The following is a 23351-nucleotide window of genomic DNA, read 5'->3' as shown; positions in this document are numbered from 1 at the left end:
TGTATCAAGATTGATACAAAACAAGTGACATTTGACCTTTTTAGAGAGGTTTAGAAAAAAAAACCCACCTCTGGGCTCCTTTGGGTATATTTGCCATATCTCTGGCCCCCCTCGGTCGATTTTGATGATTGACACCTCTCTTTTGAACCGTTAGGGCTTAACAGGTTAACAAACTCTCAAACAGTCTGTTAGTAGTTACATTTACATTTTTAACAAGGTGACCTATAACGGATTCACGAATAGTCTCGTCTGTGGGACCCTGTTATCCGCTAAAGACAATGTATGACAGTCAGGTGAATCCATAAAAGCCAGAAAAATACTGAATAGTAATAAGTGACATGATTTGAGATTGAAATGAGGTGAATCAAATGGGAAAAATCACTCATTCCTTACCCTGGCAGATGAGCTGGAGGGGATTTTTTGATGAGAAGGGCTATTTCACTTCTATAATGGGAGAAATCGAGATTTGTGCCTATTGTGTGTATGAGGAGCGCCATTCACCCCTCCAAAAAGAAGGGAGGGACATTTTTTATTAAGGTGTGACCGTGCTTTGCCTCTTTCATTTCAGAGAGGATGATAGTGCAGTCTTCTCTCATTTCTCCACTGGACCCTGTCTTGTTCACAGTTCCCCAGACAGAGTCATGTAAATCCATCTGAGAGAAGCACAGGCTTCGGGTGTGATAATGACTTACTGAAGACTACCAATGGGGAGAGGACGTGCCTTACACACACATGAACACACACCCATGTACCATCCACACCTCTACTCCAAGCTTGCTGAGCAATTTCCACACTCATCTCATCCCTAAACCCCCACATACTGTGCCAGCTGCAGATTGAGGTGGCAGCACCCGTCATAATGTGGTGGAGGGGGGGGGGGGCTGTTGGAGGGCATTGCCAGTCCTAGAGGCAGGGTTTACCCAGCCCGAGCTCCAGGTCTCTGTGGGTAGCTACGGGGAATGGGCCTGCCATAGTGGTAATAGAGTAAATAACTCAAATGAGGCAGAGTGTGAATTACTTCTCTGATGGGTTGGACGGTCCCCGCTGTGAATCCAACCGGGGGGTCCAGCTAAGAAGAGGCTCGAAAATGTGGGGAAATGGGTCCAGGATGTGGCGAGGTAACAGGGGGTGGTATGTCAGCGGGGATGGGGTGTATGAGAGTGTTTAATTCAGGTGATGATGGAGAGGGTAAAATTGCTTGAGGCAACGGTGTCGCAGCAGGTCTGGACGAACGGAAGCAGCCCGAGGGATGGACGGTGGGACAGAACAAAATAGACTTGGCACAGATGCATCCACACCTAAATATGTACTTGTCGGAGTTTGTGGGTATTGTTTCTGTCTGGTTCTCCTATACAGTATGTCAAGGAGTTTGGAATTCCTGGAAACTGACTCATCTGTGACATGCAGTGCAATTAAAAGGATCTTAGCATCGTATGTACATATTCCAAGGATGAACAGGACCTGTAGCCCTGTGAAGCCCAGATTCCGAGCACAAAAGAAACTTCAATGCCAAGGGATGATTGAAAAACACTTCAAAACTGAACCTGCAACCTTGGGCTTCAAAGGAAAGCATAGTGCCCGAACTAATACAACCAGAAAAATATATGAATACATTTTCCTTCATTAGGTGACCTCGAAGTAGGTTACATGGTCATTTCTATTCTGCGCCGACCCTCGAGTTCACACACGCCTTTGAGTCACCAATGGGCGAACAAAGACTTCAATGATGGTCCCTCAGTGGAGGAAGACTTTACTTATCATTTCAAAGGGACATCCCTCTTCACCCTTCCAACTGTATACCAATGGACAGAGTTCAGAAGGAAAAAAGTTCTGTTTTGCACCGGAAGACATGGTCCGTCCAATGTACTATATGTGTTTTGATGCCGGGAGTGACATGAGTTTGTGGGCAGTTGTTTTCCTGCTTGTGATCTTGTCCTGACCTTCCAGATCATCCATAATGTATCGCAGCCGATATTTAAAAAAGCCATGAAAGTAAAATCAGAAGGAAGTTGTTGGCTTGTCTAGCGCCGGCAGTGCACCCTTGACAGGCACATCTTTAATCTGCGTTCAGAAAGAGGGTGTTAAAAGGAAGGGCTGGATGTCAGTTTAGGGATGGGGAAGGCAACAGAAAAAGCTGCTCTGATCTCGCATAAAGCGGGCAACTTGCCACAAAAAGCAGGAGTAGGTGAGTAGTCGACTGACCTGACCTTACTCTCCCCCTCTTCCGCTATCTTCCAGTCCCGCTTTCCCCCAACAGAGGAACTCCTCTTTGGCTACCATGAAAGTGTTATGCATGTAACTTTCTCTCCAGTAAGTCAAAACCTTCACCTCGCAGAAAAAAAACGTTCTTCTGGCAGCAAAGCACAGCTGGACAAGACAGCAAAGACCCAGGGGATAGAAATACCAAAAAAAGAGAATCCACACATAGCTGCGCCGCTAAACCACCCCATAAAGTTCTAACAGCGATGGCTTCCTTGCCTGGTTGTTAGATCTGTTTACTCCAGGTCTCAAATTGAATGCAGGCTCCTACATTGGAAGTTTGCTTACATGGAGCTCAGCTGGCGGTTGCAAAGCCTCGAGTAAGAGAGAGTTCTACTGAGGGAATATCTTTCTTTGTTTGGTTGGATTTCAGGTGGATAGGCAGTAAGCCATGTAGTACGCAGGTATATCCGGAAGATATGAGATTTATAAACTCCAAGTTGCTGTGGGTTTCTGTGTTTGGGTTTCCTCTTTGTGGGTGCATGTGTGTCAATCTGTGTGTGTGTGTGTGTGTGTGTGTGTGTGTGTGTGTGTGTGTGTGTGTGTGTGTGTGTGTGTGTGTGTGTGTGTGTGTGTGTGTGTGTGTGTGTGTGTGTGTGTGTGTGTGTGTGTGTGTGTGTGTGTGTGTGTGTGTGTGTGTGCAAATGCAGGTTGAATTTGAGTGAGCAGAATCATGCTAATACTTTCCTGTACACAAACAAGAAGGTGGACATGTTCATGAAAGGTGTAATTTGTGGGCGTACAGGGCAGGAAGGAATGAGGGGGATGTTTGTATGAAAATGGCTAATTTGGAAGAGCTGCATTTAATCTGTTAGCGGCACTGCACATTTCTAATGAAACAAACCAGAAAAATGGTGGGTGAACCTATATATAACAAGCTGCACACACTAACATTTAAAGGTGTGGTAAGTAATTTTGGAGAAACCAGCTCGAGTGCGCTAGAATTTGAAAATACACAACCGGAAAAATCTGCCACTTCCTTACAGAGCCCCTCCTCCAACACACACGAACGCGCACATGACCAATGAGGGCACGAGATAAGTTTGTGCACAGATGGAAGGCTGACAGGCAGGTAGGCCATCCAGTTATTTTAGCCGGGCCGGCTAAAATGATTGGTCGTGCTTTTTACAGTATTACGGCTTCCACAGATGAAATATTTTTATGGATTTTTTGTCAAAGCACTTAAGATATTCATTGCTATCGGGATGTTAAGAGCATTCCATGGAATATAACAAAAAGTGTATCTCGAGCCGGTTTCTCAAACTTACCTACCCCACCTTTAAAATTGTGTTTTGTTGATAAACACATGTTCAATCTTTTCGAGCAATTAGTCCAAATCCAAAGATATGTCATTAGAAACAGAAAAAAAAATATTTAAGAATCTGGAAACTGCAAATGTTTTGACCTAAGACTGTACAATCATGTAGTAGTAAGTCAATTGATTTGAGAATTTACACTATCCATCAATAAAACGTAATGCATTCAAAGGTTCAGTGATCTAAGAAGGAACAAGTGTTGGCACTTTTGAAAACGAATCAATTGATAAGTGTTTTTTATATTAATCATCTATTGCTCACAGTTGAATCCAACCGTTTACTGTTTATTGAGACAGTGAAACAGCTTTTGATCTCTAAGCTTTGAACTACACACTTTTAAATAGATATATCATGAGGTATAATGAATTCTGTTAGGGTTTGGCTTTTCACTTTTGTTGTACTTTTGTTCTTTTGTCTTTGGTCTCAATTATGTGTAAATATTCAAAAATGTAAGTGTTTGCTTGAAAAAAGTATTACAAAAATGAAAATATGTATATTATACATTTTTTTATGATTTACTTGCTTATGATTTAATGTGTTGAATTTATATGTATTATTTTTCCTTAAGAATGTATACATTTTACTGAATACAAAAAAACAGGCAGTGGGTCACGGTATAGTTCAGTTGGTATAGCTGACAGCCCATGTTCTGGCGCTTGGTCCCCATACGGAGGACCTGGGTTTGAAAGTGGACTGGGACTATTTGGTGGGTGTCATTCCCTCTGTCTCCCCCTTTCAACACTGTCCCTTTCTTAAATCTTTTAAGAAAAAAAAACATTGTTTAAATAGTTATATCGTAAAGTATTATGAATTCCATTAGGTTTTTTGCTTTGCACTTTAATTGTACTTTTGTTCTTTTCATTTTCTAGACTTTGTATACCCTAATGTGACCTCTATTCAACATAAACATTCAAACAACCACGTTTTTCCTTAAAAGAAAAATAAGGAAACAAATATTTATATTAAAAGTTTAAATCAGAATCAGAAACGGGTTTATTGCCAGGTAGGTTCACACCTACGAGGAATTTGACTAGGTGTCACGGTGCATACATAAAAATAAAAACAACAACAACAACCTGCTTGTGTCTTAATGTGTTGAATATATATATTTAAATTAATCTAGAAAATTATCAATTAACTCAATTAAATAAATGCCACTGTACCCATGCACGCAGTATGAGCAGGCCACATTACATTTTTATGATAATATAACGTTTCTTTCAAAGTGAAAAGTGGTGGGAGAGATGACAGGGCTGATATGAAACAAAGGACAGTCGTCAAGGACACCTGTAAACAATCTGTCCCAGAATTTTTGAAAGATCTTAGGGTCAGGTATAAACTATATTTACCTTCCCGCACTCCCAGGAAATGGCTGCCGCTCACCCTGTAATGTAATTACAGTTGTTTGCCTGCCGTTGTATCTGTGCATGTCTGTTTGTCACTGGCTCTTTTTTCCATCCAAACTAACGCCAAATTTCCTCTGCTTAATGGTGATTGAAATATGGGTGCTGCCTGTCTCGGAAACCACTTAATGTCAACATGTCAGAGGTATCAGGGGGGAACTAAGTCCAAAACTACTGGACTGTCAAATCATAAACGCCATGGGGAACAGATTTCTCAGGGATCTGCAGGCGATGAAAAGAATCAGCAGAGGTTTTGACAGGGATTTAATTTGGCATCGCTCATGTCTCCAAATTAATCCCACCACAAAATTATGGTTTCCTTTCATCCCCAAAGTCCCATTTCCATGGCTATAGTGTAGGAGAATCTCGAGGACGGGAAGGTGGTCGGAAGAAAAATCGGCTTTGATTTGATTTAACTTTTCAACTCAGACAAAAAAAGGCAGAATCTGAGAGCAAATTAGATTTTTTAACAGAGGTTTTATTGTTTTATACAAACGGAGGGAAAAAAGAGTTGTACTGACAAAGAGATTCCATGGCTGGCTCGTAATTAAGCTACAAGTTAAGACATTTTAATTACCCCTGGTTTTTTTCTGTCTCTGATGAAGACGGTGCATCAGTGAGTGGGGAAATGGACCATTAACTATCTGGAAAAGCACACACAGGCTGAGTAAAGCACATTTTATCTCTCTCCTTGACATTGAATCCTTTCCCGATTTTTGTAAGGGTACTTTTGAAAGCTTAACCCGTTGTCTTCTACCTTTATTTAAGAATCCTGTTTAATATAAACCCTAACCCTACTTTTTATGTTCTGTTACCACAAAAATGCCACAACAAAGACTCTAAATTGCCTGCTGTAGCGGTGTGGTCAAGAGATTTCTAACAGATGAAGAGAACAGTACTCCTTTTTTCTATAGACGCTGGTCGTCCAATTGCTTCCCCACAAATCTGTGGTCGGCTTCGTCACCATAATGAGGTCTGAAAACCAACAATGGTTTGTCTGAGAGCACCAGAGTGACCACTGGCTGGATGCTCTGTTATTACTGGACCAAGAAGAGAAACAAGATCCTTGACCAGACGGCATTACAGCTGCCTGAACACAATGAAACTAAAATGCAGTGAATGGATGGTGAATGAAGATCTGCATGAATTATGTGGGTATCCATTTCCTTTAAGACTCTTATGAGTCTTTAAACTTCTTAAAGTCATCTTGAACATATTTTGAGTGAATGCAAGTCCCACACAACTTTTCTGCCATTGGTCTGCAGGGTTTATATTTCAAACAACACAGCTGTCAATAACCCTAACCCTAGCATTTCACACATGTGACATTTACTAGATGGCGGCGCGAGCTAACAAGCTACCGAGCAGACAGGAACAAAGATAACGGGGGAAAGAAGACTTGCGGCGGCGGTGTGTGTGTGTACATCAGTGACGCTTGGTGCCGAGACACTGTTGTTGTTAGCTAACACTGCTCGCCACTGGTGGAATTTATGGTTCTAAAATGCTGTCCTTTTTACCTGCCGAGGGAGTGTACAGCGATTCTTGTGGTGGCTGTTTACCTCCCGCCTAACCCCAGTAGCGAGGGTAAAGAGGAGGCACTCGGTGAACTGTACAGAGCCATCAGTGAGCAACAGACAGCACACCCAGACGGCCTACTCATCGTAGCTGGAGACTTCAACCACGATTAAACTTAAAAACTGTGCTGCCTAAAATATATCAGCATGTTGATTTTCCAACCAGGGGGAAAAACACATTAGACCTGGTCTATACCAACATCAAGGGAGCATACAAGGCATCCCCCCTCCCCCACATCGGCCTCTCTGACCACCTCACTGTTCTGCTGGAACCGGCCTACAGACCAGGTGCGCCGGATTCATTTTAGAAGTGGGGGGGGCCAAAAAAGTGCAAACCACGCCCTACACACTCCCCCTCCGTGACGGAGTGAACTCCGTGGAGTGACACATGAGGCTCCCTCCTGTCAGATGGAGGGAGACAGCGGCAAGCTTTGGGACAAACTCCCCTCTCTCTGGCAGAAACAGGAAATGCCGTAACTGTATGTAACAACGGTTTCAAATCAGCATCTCTTTGGCAAAAAATGTAAATTAATAACTCAAATAAAACTCCAAACATCTTTAATTGTGTTACTTTTTTGTAAAGCTCTTTTAGTTTTAAACCTGATGTTTATAAGCTTCTTAGTTTTTGCAATAGTCTGTAAATATACACAACTTTATAATAAAATGCACACATTTACCTTTTTCTAGACTAAACACAGGTAGCCTATCCTAAATTAAAATATATGAGGTTATCATGAGGTTGTTAACATCGCAGTTTATCAGTGGGTTATTGATTCTGCGTCAGTCTTAGGACAGTCATACATTCCTATGAAGTCTTCATGGACAACATAATTAGCTGATACCCATCGTACAGTCAGAGACAACTGTTCATGGAGGCTTGGGCACTTTTTCCATTCATTAACTCCAGTATTAACAAAGCTATCATCTCCACATTTTGAGAAAGTTACAAGCCGTTTGACAGCAGCAAATCTGCATATTTCACAGAAGGCCCGTTTAGTGGTTTTGCAAATAATTAACCACTCTCTGTTTTTGTACCATTCTGCGTTGAAGTACCTTTCTCTTTGCCCAGACGATCTAGCGGTCTCCTTTTTTTCGACAGTTAGCTGTACAGCTTTACCGGCCTCAATGTCCCGACAACAAACCTCCATGCAGTCGGAACCAGCCTGTTTCGGGTCAACGACGGCGGTGGGGGTGGCGGCGGCGGTTTTGACAGTCTCTGCGGCCGCAGAGCTGCTGCTTTTGGGTTTATCTGGCTTCGCTGGTTCTTCTATGATTGATGAAGGTCCAGGCTCCGGAGAAGTGGATGTCAGGGATGTGACCTTCCAGTTGTTAAATGTAAGTTTAGATTGACTGTATTTAGTTTTCTTCTGCGCTGGTTCTTCTGACTTGTTTGCAAGTGTATCTATTCTTTCTATCTGGTTAACGGCTGACACACACATAACAACGTAACAAATAAACTAAACAACGTAACAAATAAACAAATCTAAGCTTTTTTATTGGTTGTAATTTACATGGATACATTTGAATGGTGTGACAATGTCCTATTTGATTGGGTTAAAATGTACATATTCTTCCTGTTATGTCTGCCTGCTTTATTTTACCCAGCGCCATATAGAGAGAGAGTTATGACAACAGAAGTCCAAAATGCTTGATCGTCACGTGGTTCAGGGAGAATCAATAGTTCCCCGGAAGTTAGTGGCGGGACATACCGGAGATAGAACTACGATTTTTGGTAATAAGTAGTGAATAAAGGTTTTGATTTGCAATATTTATACAACATACCGATATGTGTATGTATTTACATCAATATGTTTTAAAAATAAAATAGAATCTGCTAATATTTATGGGTAATATTAGGAATAGTGTGAACAGCTAGTTTACTTGTTAACATATACATGTTAGGCTAACGTTGCCTTGGTTAAAGAGCCTGTTGCTGTTGTGTATTGCTTTGAATTATTTAAAACAAATATTATCTTCTTAAACAGGTATGGTAGTCAGGAGCATCACTTCCTAATGTTTATTGATATATTTAGAGGGAGGGGATGGCAAGGAATGCTTCAAAATGTAGATTAGATTAATTTCTACCATTTTTTTAATTCATGGTGGTTTCAGTAATCCCATGGTACTTGAGGACATAAGTAATCTAAATGACTAATGTAATCTTTATGACTTTCAGAAAGGACAGGAGACCAACAGGTGTCTATCAATGGACTAGCAGCAGCATGATTATGACGTTAAATGTGTTATTTTAGGAACATCCATTGTAAATACATGGAATTCAATAAACATTGAATAGCATGTCATGCAGTTTGTCTGTGCCTTTTCCTCCGTGTTGTCCTGGCATATAGTCTCCACCATGGTTTGCTGTGCTGCCTGGGGATGCTCCAATCGCTCAGAGAAAGGAGTAAGAATCAGAATGGACGGCTTCCCCACTGACACAGAGAGGAGGAAAAAATTGCTAGCTCAAGTCAGCAGGAGCAATTTAACAATCAAAACAGACAGCCGCAACAAAATATGTGACGTAATCATATTTTTCACAAAACGAAGACCACACCATTGGGAAGCTTAATGTCTGTTTAATAAAAATAAGGAACAGGGAGAGGCTTGCAAAACTCTGGGAGTTGAGACTCAGGTGCAGGGTGAGGGTCTCATTGCAGGTCTTCAGGCTCCATTGAATCCCCCTGGGGTTCTTGTGCTGAAAGAGGGAGACAAAGACAGGAGAAAGGGTTAGATACATCTATATAGCAACCTATAGGATGGGAAATTGCTGACCTATTTGAAACTTACCTTGTGTTTTCACTCTCACTTAAGTCCCTCTCCCTTTGCCATCAATCCAAAATCAGCTGAGCTGCAACATAATACAGACAGGTAATAATCAACAGAATCACAAGGACATTATATGGCTCTGCTAAAAACACTCACCCATAAGTTACGTTTTTGTTTACTGTTTGGAAGTCTCAAATATGCACTCTAAATCCATATCAATAGCGATGTATCACAAAAATAGCTCTCATCCTTATTATTGTGTAACGTTACCTATATTATACTAGCTTGAACTCCAAAATGGATATCCTCATTTCACCACCTCCACCCACTACAATCACACGCCCCAATGTTATATTTAACTAATATTTAACTCCCTCCACCCCGGATAAATGCACGTTAAGAAGCCCTTTTCCTCTAATTCCACAACGTTGGATTGAAATAACATTAGGAGAACGGATTAATAGGCTGTTCATGGTTAACGTGTGTTGCTAACTTTATCCGGTATCCTAGCCTAATATGTTATCTGTAAACGTTCCCTAAATCTACTGATTTAGGGATAATCCACTAACATCCTTTAATACACATGTTCATTTGACTCAGATGTGCTGATAATATCCGCAATATAAATCTTTAAACGTCTTCTTACCTTTAAAAGTCCATCACGAACGGTCTATTATGCGGTCTATTATGCTGCAACTCTACTGTGCTGCTGGCCGCAATAGTTCCCCGGATGTCAGCGGCAAGCTAACTTCCGGGGAACTATTAAGGGCTCCACGATCCGCCATTGCTGTAAAAAAACTGGTCCATTGGAGTGAACGGAGATGTCGTAACTCTTCTATCTATATGGCGCTGATTTTACCTAATGCAAACCTGCTCCATCGAAATCAGTCGCATTGACCCGAAGACACATTTTGAGTTGTATACACTGTTGGAAAGAGGAGATTCCTAGCTTTCTAATGATATCAGGATTGTTTTTGTACTCCAAATATTAAGCAAAATATGTCACATTATATAATGACTATCACCGAGTCATCATTTTGAGAAAAAGGCCTTCCTCTTCTCTGGAAGCGGAGCAAATGATCAAAGTAGTAACGAAGGGAAGATATTTTCGTTTGGATTACTGGTCTGGGGGAAGCCCGCGAGTGTGTGTGTATACGTGTGTGTGTTTGTGTATTTTTGCATTTGTGTGTGTATTGTGTTTGTTTCCCGGGGAAAACACTCACGAGAAACACCGGCTGTTATTATGCCTGCTGTGACGTTACGTTACTCCGTTCTTCGCTTGTAATTATGCCGTTACAAGCTTTCAAAGTTGTATTTATCATCTGAATTTGCCGAAACAAGTTTAATATTCTGAAAGCCATGACTTTGTTTAATTGAAATCAGATAAAAACATGATTACTATACGCCTTAAGGCCCTGACACACCAGGCCGTATTCGGCCGTCTTCGGTTGTCTGGCGACAACGCGTTCCTTGTCGCCCAAAGTCAATTTGGTGTGTCCCGAACCCTCGGCCGTGACACGCCTTATTTGGCTTTTCACGGTCGACACATGGCCGATTCAACATGTTGAATCGGCCAAAATACGGACACAAGCTATCGGGCCAAGAAACCACTCTGATCAGCTGTTCAGCTAGCAAATGAGAAGCGAAACGGAAGTGAGGGACGTAAACAAACGATTTAAGAAGGCACAGGACAGCAGCTAAACCCCAGCAGGTGATACTTAAAGACATCAAACATAGCCCTTAAATGTCCTCTCTTACCTCCCACACATAGCAGGGACATCTCTGATATCGGCGGGAGCATCCCCGGCTGTCCTCTGCTGAGAGCTCCGTGATTTGTTTGGTCAAGTCCGGTTTTTCATCTCATCGGTTTATTTGTCAGTATAAAGTTGCAGGATTAGTCTCAAGTACCTCAACATTGTCCTTAAGTACAGTGTCTAAGTACATGAGATACTGTCTACTGCTGTTCATTTACCTATTGTGAGTCGCCTCGGATAAAAGCATCACATGGAAATGTAAATTTAGCAAGAAGTGGCCATTATTACATTACATATATTACTACATTGCTGACTCAATAAACTACACACCCGCCAGAACACTGCGATCATCAGATGCAGGTCTATTAACTGTGATTTTATAGTATGTCTGCACTTTATGTGCTCATTTCATCATTCATGTATTTTTATATTCTAAAACATGTTTTCGATGGACGAGAGTGAAAATGCACACGCTATTTGTTTGTTTATATCAGTCTGTTCTTCTTCTCTGTCTTCCGGTTGTTGCCTATTTTGAATGACGAATACACACTACCGCCGCCTGCTGGTAAGGAGAGTTATTGCCACTCACGCATGCGCAGTTCGTACGTGCTCGGCTGAAGTCTTTGCGACTTTGACGTGTGTTCCAGTGCGACACATGGCCAAGACGCAGGAGAACTCGTCGATGGAACTGTCGGTGTCGGTGTCGGCGAGTTCTCTGGTGACTGCCTGGTGTGTCAGGGCCTTTACATTCATAATTTCAGCAGAGGGAGGGGAAGCGGCGCTGTGGAACAGTAGAGTGGCGAGTGAGAATTGTCATCTTCCCTTTACAAGCTTCAAAAATGCCTGTAGCTAATGAGATTGAATATAACAATAAAAAATAACAAAATATACACAGCTAGATCAGATCGCGTTTTAGATGCGACTTTAGAGTAGAGGGGAATTATTGAAACGGGATTTGTACAGTGTTCCGCGGCATCCGCCGCTGCGAAAATGTAGGGCAGGGCTCAAAAGTGGGGGGGGCCAATGGCCCTTGCTACAGACCCAGGGTAAAAGCCACCAAACCGGTTTCAAAACAGGTTCGGGTGTGATCAGAGGACAGCACAGCTGCACTCAGAGACTGCTTTGACACTACAGACTGGGACATGTTCAAGCAGGCAGCCACATACAACCATCACACCAACATACAAGAATACACAGAGACAGTCACGGGCTACATCACCAAATGCATTGACGATGTGACACAAAACAGAGCCATCACCATCCGGGCTAACCAGAAGCCATGGCTGACAGGGGAGGTCCACACGCTGCTGAAGGCCCGCAACATCGCCTTCAGAGCTGGAGATCCAGCTGGGCTGAAAGCAGCCAGGGCTGACCTGTCCCGTGGCATCAGGAAAACAAAACAAGAATACACCCGAGAAATTACAGGACATTTCAAGGATAGCAGGGACTCACGGAGCCTGTGGCAGGGCATAAGGACCCTAACGGACTACAAACTACCGCCACAGACCTGTGACAGTAATACCTCCCTGCTCAACAACCTCAACAGCTTCTTTGCACGTTTTGAAGCACAGAACAACACACCTGCGCAGAAAACCACCCCCCCCCCCACCAACGACCAGGCTTTGCGTCTTTCACCAGCCAGTGTGAGGAGCACACTGCTGAGGATTAACCCCCGCAAGGCTGCAGGACCTGACAACATTCCTGGTCGTGTGCTGAAGGACTGCGCGGAAGAGCTCACAGATGTCCTCACAGACATTTTTAACATCTCCCTGAGCCAGGCTGTTGTTCCCTCGTGCTTCAAGGAAACCACCATCATTCCAGTGCCAAATAAGTCATCTCCATCCGGCTTCAACGACTACCGCCCCGTCGCACTAACTTCCACCATCATGAAGTGCTTCGAAAGGCTGGTCATGAAGCAGATCAAATCCACCCTCCCCCCATCGCTGGACCCGTTTCAGGAAGAAGGTTCCTCAGCCTCAGCTCGCGCACCTCCAGGCTGGGCAACAGCTTCCTCCACCAGGCGGTCAGGATGCTGAACTCTCTCCCCTCCCCTCCCTCCCTTCCTCTCTCCCCCTCCCTGACATCTCTCCCCTTCCTCTCCACCCTGCCTCCGACCTTTCTCCCCTGCCCCAAATGGTCCTGGACTCTAACCCCCCCCCCCTCACACACACACACACACACACACACACACACACACACACACACACACACACACACACACACACACACACAACCAACCTCCCTCATCCAGCACCAGTCACTTTTCTGCCCATCTCCGCTGCTACTGCACTGAAACTGTACTTTGAACACTTAAATATATTATTAACATTTTTACCCCGGTTGTCTAGGCCCTTTGTTTTGTTTAATGTATACCATGTTTATCTAGGGCCTTTTTGTTTTTTGTTTGATGTATATAGGACTGCGGGGAACGATATTTCAAGATTTCTGGATGTACAACATGTAGAATTCTTGACAACAAAGCTGACTTTGACTTTGACTTTGATGTGACTGATATGTATGCACCTCAGGGTCACTGTTCGTTACTTAATATATCCAGTTGCTGATGTGCTGGTTTCACAATTCAGCCAGTGTAGACCAGGCATTAGAGACAAATACGGTTAAAGAGCACTTCTCCAGTTCATTTAGGTTGTATACCATTGTCAAACTCACAATGGACAGTGAAATAATCAAATCAACGCAGCAGAACAACTTTTTCATTGCCACTTCTTTTGTGTAAATCTGTTGACTCCAGTGGATAGATTGAGGTGTGTTTCATTCTTGAGTAGGTAAGCTCACTTTCTACCTACAAACTCAAAGGCTTTTTTTGTTAACTATTGTGAATTCTTCAGCCCCCACTGACTCAAGGGACATCATTCGAGGCACAAATGTCTTCATACAAATGCAGTAGTACTGGGCTAGTACTTTAAATCTCGGCCAGTGGTACGGAGAAGACCCCACTAGCTCCCTCTGCCTGCCTCTAACAACCCTTAAACCCATACTAGTGGGTTACAAGACTAGGCTCATGCAAGGCTGAATCAACTGTTGGCCCAACCCGGTGCTATGGCTTCTTGCAGCTGTCGTTCCTCTCCCTCCCACCAGCTGGCAACAGTGTTTGTTCGAAAAGGTGAGGCTTTTACCTGTCTCAAGTCATCAGACCAGACATCGGGCGGCTAGGCAGTGCACATGATGGGAAGATGGTGGTAGACGTAGGCCAGATGCTATGCTTTTCTAACCAACCTCAAATCTGACTTTGTGCTGTAGTCAGACTTGCACCGCTCCATTAAACATAATTGAGCTGACAATGCCTGGGAAGATGCATTGGAGGAGACCTACAAGCGCAAGAAGCTGAGGTACTCTAAGACTACAAGCAATGCGTGACTCCGTGGTTGGGAAGCGAAGGTCCAGGCAGTCAAGGTAGGCTGCAGAGGGTTCGTAGCATCAATGACGACACTATGCTGTGACCTGGGAGTAAGAAGGGACTGCCAAAAGGCTAGCAGTCAGAGGACTCTCAAGAACAGCTGAAAGGGGCCGTCAGTGGCTCTGGAGGAAGAGAAGTGACACCCTCTGGGCCCTCAAGTGATTAGATGGCATAGAGGAGATGAGCCCGGGACGTTGGGATTCACTGCTGATCCCTCTGGAGGTGTATCAGCGAAACATCAACATCATTTTAACTTCAGATTGATTTTTCAAATGTCATGTCAGAGCTTCATCAGCTGATGGAGTTAGCATTGTTAACATGCATATTTACATCATTCAAAGAACACTGATAGGCTGTGACCAATTTAATTTATACTTTCCATCACCCCCTGCTATTTATTTCTCTCCATACACACACACACTCTTTCCCTGAATAAAGTATCCAACACTCAGATGGAGGAAATAAGGGACAGGGAAAAAAGACAAGCAGATGACATAGTACAACAAATGGAAAGCGACGAGTGTGTGTACGGGTGTGTGTAAATAAGAGACGATGTGATGCATACTAATGATATCATTACACCCCCCACTGTAGCCCCGATGACATGTTTACTGCCCAGCCACTTTCGTCTCGCCACCAGTGCCCCACCCGACCTCTGCCCCCCCATCCACCCATTAGCTTTGATCCTTTTGTTTCTACCGTCTCTCCTTCCTATCCTTTTTTTTCTCTTCTGTTGAAATGCAAACAACACAATGAGGCTAATTTTGGTGTATTTACCCAAAGTCCCGAGCTCTGCTGGCTGTAATTTTACTCGTGCTGTGCTCACTGCATGGGAGTGTGTGTGCTTGTGTGTGGGTGGCGCTCCCCTTAGTGTAGCCGCTCTCTTTTCCTGGCATTGAACTTGACCCTGTGCGACCCCCCCCATAATGAATGAATTGAAAACATCTCCCTTTGGAATGCTGTGTGTGGAGAGAGGAGGCCATAGCTCCCTGCACTGTGTGTGTGTGTGTGTGTGTGTGTGTGTGTGTGTGTGTGTGTGTGTGTGTGTGTGTGTGTGTGTGTGTGTGTGTGTGTGTGTGTGTGTGTGTGTGTGTGCTCTCTGAACCGATAGACCCAATGACTGCCATCTACTTACTGTACAACCATACCTGTAAACACAGACACACACACACACACACACACACACACACACACACACACACACACACACACACACACACACACACACACAACTATCGATACTGACTCCAAAAACATATGTGAAGGGCTGTAGAAAGACATACACTAATCCTGCCTAATCCTACTTTTAGATTCACTTACAGACATGGTACTTAACAAATGGTAATATGATATTTCATAGAGCGGCAATAATTGGTTGTGTGATTGATTAGTTAATCAATACAATCATCAACTAATTAGTTAATATATTAATTGATAACTTTTCATAAAAAAATGAAAGAGAAACGTATGTTAAGCCTCTTAAATATAGGTATTTGGGGGCAGCAGTAGCTCAGTCTGAAGGGACCTGGGTTGAGATCTGAATGGTTGCCGGTACAAGTCCTGATCGGACCACCTGCTGAGGTGTCCTTCAGCAAGGCACCGCACCCCAACTGGCACTGGCATCTCTGGCACTTGTTGGTGTATACAACAATCCCTAGGGTCATTTTATGTTATATTTCTTTGTTTTATATATTAATCAAGTGAATATATTTTTTTTTCAGGTTGACAAAACAAGACATTGAGTACCTTGCCTTGGATTTTGAAATTTGGATTTATATTTTGCACAATCTTCTGACATTTAGTAGTCCAAATTATTATTTTCTTTTATTTATTATTAGTTTAAAGTATAGTCAAAATATACTTGAAGTACCAAAACTAAAAGTACTCATTATGCAGAATGGCTCTTTTTGTAATAATATACATTATGTCACTAGATTATACTTAGTTATGCATTTAAAATGTGTACATCTTTTTAAGATCCATAATCCATCTATTATAGCGCGTCATATTCATTAGTTGATTTGTTTTTTTATTAATAAAATGCAAAATAACACATTTTGTGATATCAATGTAGAGGAGTTAAAAGTATATTGACTTAACCTACAATATTTGCCTCCACATTGTAGTGGGACAGAAGTGAAAGTAGCAGGTAGATAGAACATACTCAATGAAAGAACAACTACTTAAAAAAGACCAGTACTTGAGTAAATGTACCTAATGACCTTCCACAACTGCATTGGTGTTACGTGCCCCCCCTCCTCTGTTGTTTGCTGAGGTGCTGCTGAAGGAAGGAGGACTGGAGGAAAAGAGGGTCTCTTTATTTTTGCTGTCTGACACAGCAGCTCTACGTTAAGCATTACAGCAAAAGTGACGTTGCAGAAAAAAGCAAGAAAAACAGAATAAAAACAGTAAGCTAAGACATCGAATGTAGAGACAAGCACACGCTAGTAAACATTTGTTTAAATAAAGACATAAAAGCACTCATTTCTTATTTTCCCGCCATACTCTTATTGTTTGATTTTAATGAAGTCAATCATAGATAAAAGTATTTTTTGTAAACAGTTTCTCAGGTTTGGCGTGTGTGTGTGTGTGTGTGTGTGTGTGTGTGTGTGTGTGTGTGTGTGTGTGTGTGTGTGTGTGTGTGTGTGTGTGTGTGGCGTCCAGTAAACCTGACAGAGTGTGACGTTGAGCTGTGTTTGATCTTAATCCTGATCTACCAGCAGTTGACGCTGTCACCATCCATCACACACACACACACACACACACACACACACACACACACACACACACACACACACAAATCAGGGGGAGGGACCAGTTGAAGCATACTCGGAGGGTCTCATGAATAATAAACAGCAAAGAGGTCCAGGTATGGGTAGCTCTATCACACAGACGCACGCATGCACTATAGCACACACACACACACACACACACACACACACACACACACACACACACACACACACACACACACACACACACACACACACACACACACACACACACACACACACACACACACACACACACACACACACACACACACATCCCCCATATAACCTAGGCCCCGTGATGCCCTCGCCCCCCTCCCTCTGCAGCCCCCATGTTTATGCATGGCACCCTGTTTCATATGTATCGGCCGCATCGTTCCCCCTGTTGTCACGGGAACTGATGACACAGGCTGCATTAAGAATGATGACCCGCCTACAGATTACAGTGCTGTTGGTACACACACACACAAACACACACACGGTGACTGATGTTGAAAACATTTCCCATGGGACCTGATAACACCAGCATGGCAGCCTACCATAAAAAATGTAGGAAATAAAAATACAAAAGACAGTGGCCAGTCAAAAATATGAGGGGCCGTGTAGGCCAAAATTCAAACTAACCTTGCACACACACTTCTAAAAACATCTGGCCTTGCACATACACACTACTGAAATACTCTCACATTCACTACTGAACACCTCACACACACACAACTGAAAAGTAAGCCTCACACATACTACTGACAATTAACCTCACACACACACGCAACTGAAAATTAACCTCACACAAACACTTTTGAAATCCTCTCACATTCACTACTGAAAAAATCTGGCCTTGCACACACACTACTGAAATACTCTCACATTCACTACTGAACACCTCGCACACACACTACTAAACATTAACCTCAAACACACCAACTGAAAACATTTTACTGAAAGGTTCTCAGTAGGGAATGTGCATGTGTTTCACCATAGATGTGTGTGAGGGGGATTCTTGCTGTAACAGTAGTCATTGTAATGAAACAGAACTCATTGTAATGAAACGGAAGTAACAAAGAACAATGCTGCAGTGATACGGTAGGTGGCAATAATTCTCATCTATTCTGTTTGGAAGTCGCCATTAAAGAAGAAGAATGAAACAGAAGGTCCAATTCAGCATGGATTTATAGAGAAACGGCACCGCAGCCATAGGCTGGAGCCTGGATCGAGCAGTCTACAAACTGAGACGGTCTGGTCTATGGAGGTGTTCTTGTTTACATCACCTGGCGCAGCTCTTGAGGTGGCTTAGCAACCCGCTAGAAACATGCACAGCTGCAATAAGCTAACAAGCTAACTAAAAAATCGTATGGCTGTGCATCGCTACCGCTAAGCTGAAAGTGGCTAATGTTAGGCGGCATTTAACTTACTGTAGCAGCCTTATTTATTTATTTCGTAGGACAAAATGTGGCAATGTCCCAAGAATGTGTAGACCACACATCTTTAATTCAGGCATCTAACCAAAAAAAACGTTGACTCCGAGACGAGGGAAGAAAAGTGGTAAAACGCTAACTTGTTGTTGTATAACAAAATGTGGACATTTCTTAAGCTTATGTTATTTGAGCTAACTAATTAAAAGCATTCCAAAAAACCAAAGACTTCGAGCTGAGGGATGCTAAGAGGTGAAATGCTAACTTATTTCTGGGTTTTAGGACTCATTCCTGCACCTCTGTATGCAGTGTAGCAGCATGGTGGCAGTACATTGTCTGTGCTGGTGATTATGGAGCGACCAAGACATTGAATACAAATGACAGTTGATGGTTGATAGATTGTGGGTTGGTGTGTGTGTGCGTGTGTGTGTGTGTGTGTGTGTGTGTGTGTGTGTGTGTGTGTGTGTGTGTGTGTGTGTGTGTGTGTGTGTGTGTGTATGTGTGTATGTGTGTGTGTGTGTGTGTGTGTGTGTGTGTGTGTGTGTGTGTGTGTGTGTGTGTGTGTGTAGTGCGGTTCTTTGTTTTCCGGCGACACAGACATAAAACAGAGGTGGGCAGAGAAAGGTCCTCATTGAGCGTGTCTCTCTTTCGTCGCGTTTCACACTTTCTGTCACTTGCCCATATAATGAAGTTTTTCCTCTTTCACTCTTTTGTAGTCAAAGTGAGAGACACCACTGATCCTTCCTTCCTTTTTTTTCCTCTTTACCTCTTTCTTCTTCCCATTTCAAAGATGCGTCTGTCGGAAAAGGAGAATACATAATGTATATCATAGACGAGCGGAAAAAAAACAAGACAATATGAATAATTAATAAGCTGCGATGCATATGTATAAACATTTCCATATCAAATAAATATCATATCTAGTTTTATGACTCTGTTTTATTATGCTTTGAATAGTCAATTACTCATAACACTGTCTGATTATTTGCATTGGGACAGTCTCTTATGTGATCAAGTGACAGCAGGTTTGGGGGGGGGGTTAGGGAAAGAGAAACAGCACTAGTTATAACAAATACTTTTAAGACAGTCTCACAGTTCAAAGCAAATCCGATGTTTCGTGGTTTAAGATGAGTGGAAGTACTCCTAGCTAAAAATATACCTTGAGACAAGGTTATCTTCAAACTAGATTGCTAGAAATTATCGTTTTACTGTATACGGCTTGCGTAACCCCACAATATTTTATAAAGTCAATGCAAGAAGGAATGACTCAAATGTCTTTGGCTTATCCATCACATGAATGGTGATTTTGGTTGTAAACAAGTAGAAGCCACAACTGTAAGAACATTTGAAAATCCAATACTCTGTATATTGACATCATTTGATTTACCATTCTAACCAGGTTTGGGAGGGTTACTTTAAAAATGTATTCCGTTACAGTTGCTAGTTTCATGTAAACAAGTTTAATCAGTAACCTTTTATGAGTATCAAATGTAACCTGATTGCTTTCCGTTTCTTTTGGATTACTTCAATATCAAATGTAATGCAAATAAATCCAAGAGAAAAGGCCCTATTATGCTTTTGGGGTTTTCCCTTTCCTATAGTGAGTTATATAGGTTTTTGTGCATGTATATGGTCTGCAAAAATCCCAAAGTTCCCCCCTCCACGTCTCCATTGGACTCCTGTGTTTACTTCTTTAACATAGGGACATCACCATGAAACACTCACGCTTCGATTGGCTAGTACTCCAACATTTATTTGCTATGGGGCGGGGCATTTCCGACACATCTCAAAGCGGTTGACCAATCACAACAGAGCCTGCCAGCTAACCAATCAGAGCAGACTGGGCTCTGGTTTCAGACAGAGGGTGAAAAGAGGTGCTGCAGCACAGGCAGTATGAGAAAAATAAAGACCTTTTTGAACAATAAAGCATGGAGACATGTCACAGGAGAGGCACAGAATACAAATATGAACCTGAAAATGAGCATGATATGTCCTTTTAAAACCCAGCTGCCCGTCAGAAACGAGCCTATCTGGCATACCAAAAAGGGAAAGGGTTGAGAACCCAATAGAGTAAGTTGGGATACTTTACATTTCTGAAGCCAGCAAGGTCACGCTTTTACTTTGTTTTGTTTTTTATTCAATAACATGGTGCAGGAGGAAGATCAAATATGTGCTCAATCATTTTCAGTTTATTTGACCCTGAAACACATTCTGAGTTTCATGAAATGTTAGAGAGAAGATATTCTTAGCCTACCAAAGATATCTGAAATATTTAGTTCTCCAAATATTTAGCTAAATGCCACACATTACACAATGACTGTTACTGGGCCATGATTGTGTGAAAAGGTTCTTCAGAGTTTGCAGGTGACTTTTTTTAGGATATTTATTCAAATGAATTAGGCATAAACAAAAAACTACTGTCAAGTTTAAAAAAATGTGGGACTTAAACCTAAAAAAAGCATATAGTGTTAGTTGTAAAGGATCAGATGTTATCTGTTCTCTGTCAGCTGTACTGTTCTGTAGGCTAATACTTTAAAGGGGACCTATCATGCAAAATGCACTTTTGTACGTCTTTTATACATGAATGTGTCCCCGGTGTTCCAGGGAACTCACCAAGTGTCAGAAAACACAACCCTCTCTATTTTCCTCCATACCCAAATCTCTAAAAAAGGGGCTGCAACGGATCTGATAAAAACTGATCCAGATTTGAACACTGTCCTGACGTCAGGACAGTGGCGCTACGGCTATTGGGCCAACTCCACCAATCAGGAGGAGACAGCCACGGCCATTGCCGTTCGAAAGCGCTGGAGACGCTGTAGTACATATGCCAGGCCTGTAGATGGTGCTGTTCTCACAGAATCAGCCCTTGCAAAAACAGAGCTAACATTTTTCAAATTGAGCGAAATGAGGCATGGCTAAAATGCATGATCTGTTTGGTATTTTGAAAAAAAAAAAAGTATAAATATGCCTTATATAGGTATGGTCCTACACTATATTATTCAAATATAGTATGATAGGTCCACTTTAAGTGTGAATCTATACGCCTACTGCCTGAATCTGCTTTATGGTTTTCGCTTTCTTTGCTTTATTTGTTCTTCTTTAATTCAGTAGGTGAACCTATATGTTCATAAAATAGTGTGTGTGAGCTTAACTGTGTGTATTAAACTAAAACGGAGCATTTTCTTATCTCATCAGCTCAGTTTTTATTTCAGCTTTTTTAAACGTGTGTGCTCATGTGTTTCAGTGTTGGTGTTTAGGCTGCTGCCTTTTCTCTGGTGCATTCAGATTTTTAGTTACGCTCACCTGCGTTTTATCATGTTGCAAATGCACGTACCTTTGTAAATATGTTTACAAGTGTGTATGTATGTATATGAACAGGAGTATATAAGTGTGTATAAATGTATATTTGTATTATCATCCCTCTGTTTTAATCGATTCATGAGGATATATGAACTGTATGAGTCATTGCTTTGCAGTGTTTTAGTCAAGTCACCAATTCACGAGTCCAAGTCACTCTCGAGTCACCACTTTTCGAGTCCGAGTCCAAGTCCGAGTCACCCAAGAAGAGTCCAAGTCAAGTCCGAGTCACAAGTCTTCATGTATTAATAGTGGATATATTCGTTGAAATGTAGCTATAGCTCCTCTACATTGCTTTTATCCTGTCATGTTATACTAATGTGTCTATTGAACTGCTGTGAAGCCAGTTTGGCTACAATTCTTGTAATAGGGGCTATACAAATATAAAGCCTACTAATAATATTGATATTAATATTATTATTATTATTTATATTATTGTAAATGACCTTCTAACTATATTTAAAATTAGTTACCTTTTAGAGAAGTGATTATATTTGTATGCTAATATTTTCTTATGGTAAAGTTTTCGTTTTTATTTTGATAGTAATAAGATCGGGACTCTTATTTTGAAGGAACTTTTACCGGAAGTCAATGGACAATGGAGCAGTGTAAACACACATGTATAATGACGGATAGATGACGAATAAATTAACATACTAAATAGTTACCTTGGGTTTTTATCACCTTGCTGATAAGGGCACAAGCTCTTACGTTGGTAATGATTGTATAAAAGCAAGGTTGTGCAATAAACAGATACCATCAGTTGGAGAGTCTGACCATCATTCAGCCGGGGACGCTACAATTATTATAGTGAATGTTTAAATTCTATCAATAAAGATTAAGCCCCAGAAAGCACATGGCTACTTAGCATGACATTCTGCATGTTAAGTAGCCATGTGCTTTCGTGTTATCGGCTGAATCTTTATTTATTGATTAGATCACATTACTCGGATGATAGTGTTCAAGACAGCCTATATGTCTGAACTCGATCCTTAGAGTAATGTGTTATGGAGCCTTCTCTTCAATCTTTTTTCCACATAACGAGCATTTTGCGCTGCTCTTTCCCAACGTGCAGCAGAATGTGTGAAAGCATACAGCACGATGCGGGGTGTGTCTCTGGACATCTCTAGACTGGAATAGCGGGGCCCAGTACGTGAACTCGCCTCGCAGGTGCACACGCCAGGATAGAGGACATCAGACTCCATAGAAAACTTGCTCGAGTCCGAGTCCAAGTCGGAGCGTCAATGTACAAGTCGAGTCTGAGTCATCGTGGGGGGAAAAATTCACGAGTCCGAGTCCAAGTCATTGTGCGCGAGAATTC

At 42.2% G+C, this 23351-nt stretch overlaps 1 long non-coding RNA gene across 1 annotated transcript; it reads right to left on the bottom strand.

Moving 5' to 3' along the window:
• Nucleotides 1–9112: 9112 nt before the first annotated feature.
• On the bottom strand, nt 9113–9535 carry LOC117476111. The gene is made up of 2 exons (XR_004555241.1): nt 9340–9535; nt 9113–9247 (listed from the first exon to the last, which is right to left on the bottom strand). It is a non-coding gene; the product is annotated as an uncharacterized LOC117476111 (long non-coding RNA).
• Nucleotides 9536–23351: the final 13816 nt, after the last annotated feature.

The sequence above is a fragment of the Trematomus bernacchii genome, unplaced genomic scaffold (genome assembly GCF_902827165.1).
Source record: "Trematomus bernacchii unplaced genomic scaffold, fTreBer1.1, whole genome shotgun sequence".
NCBI lineage: Eukaryota > Metazoa > Chordata > Actinopteri > Perciformes > Nototheniidae > Trematomus > Trematomus bernacchii.
Note: the sequence above shows the minus strand (reverse complement) of the source record. Positions and strands in the feature narration are given on the sequence as shown.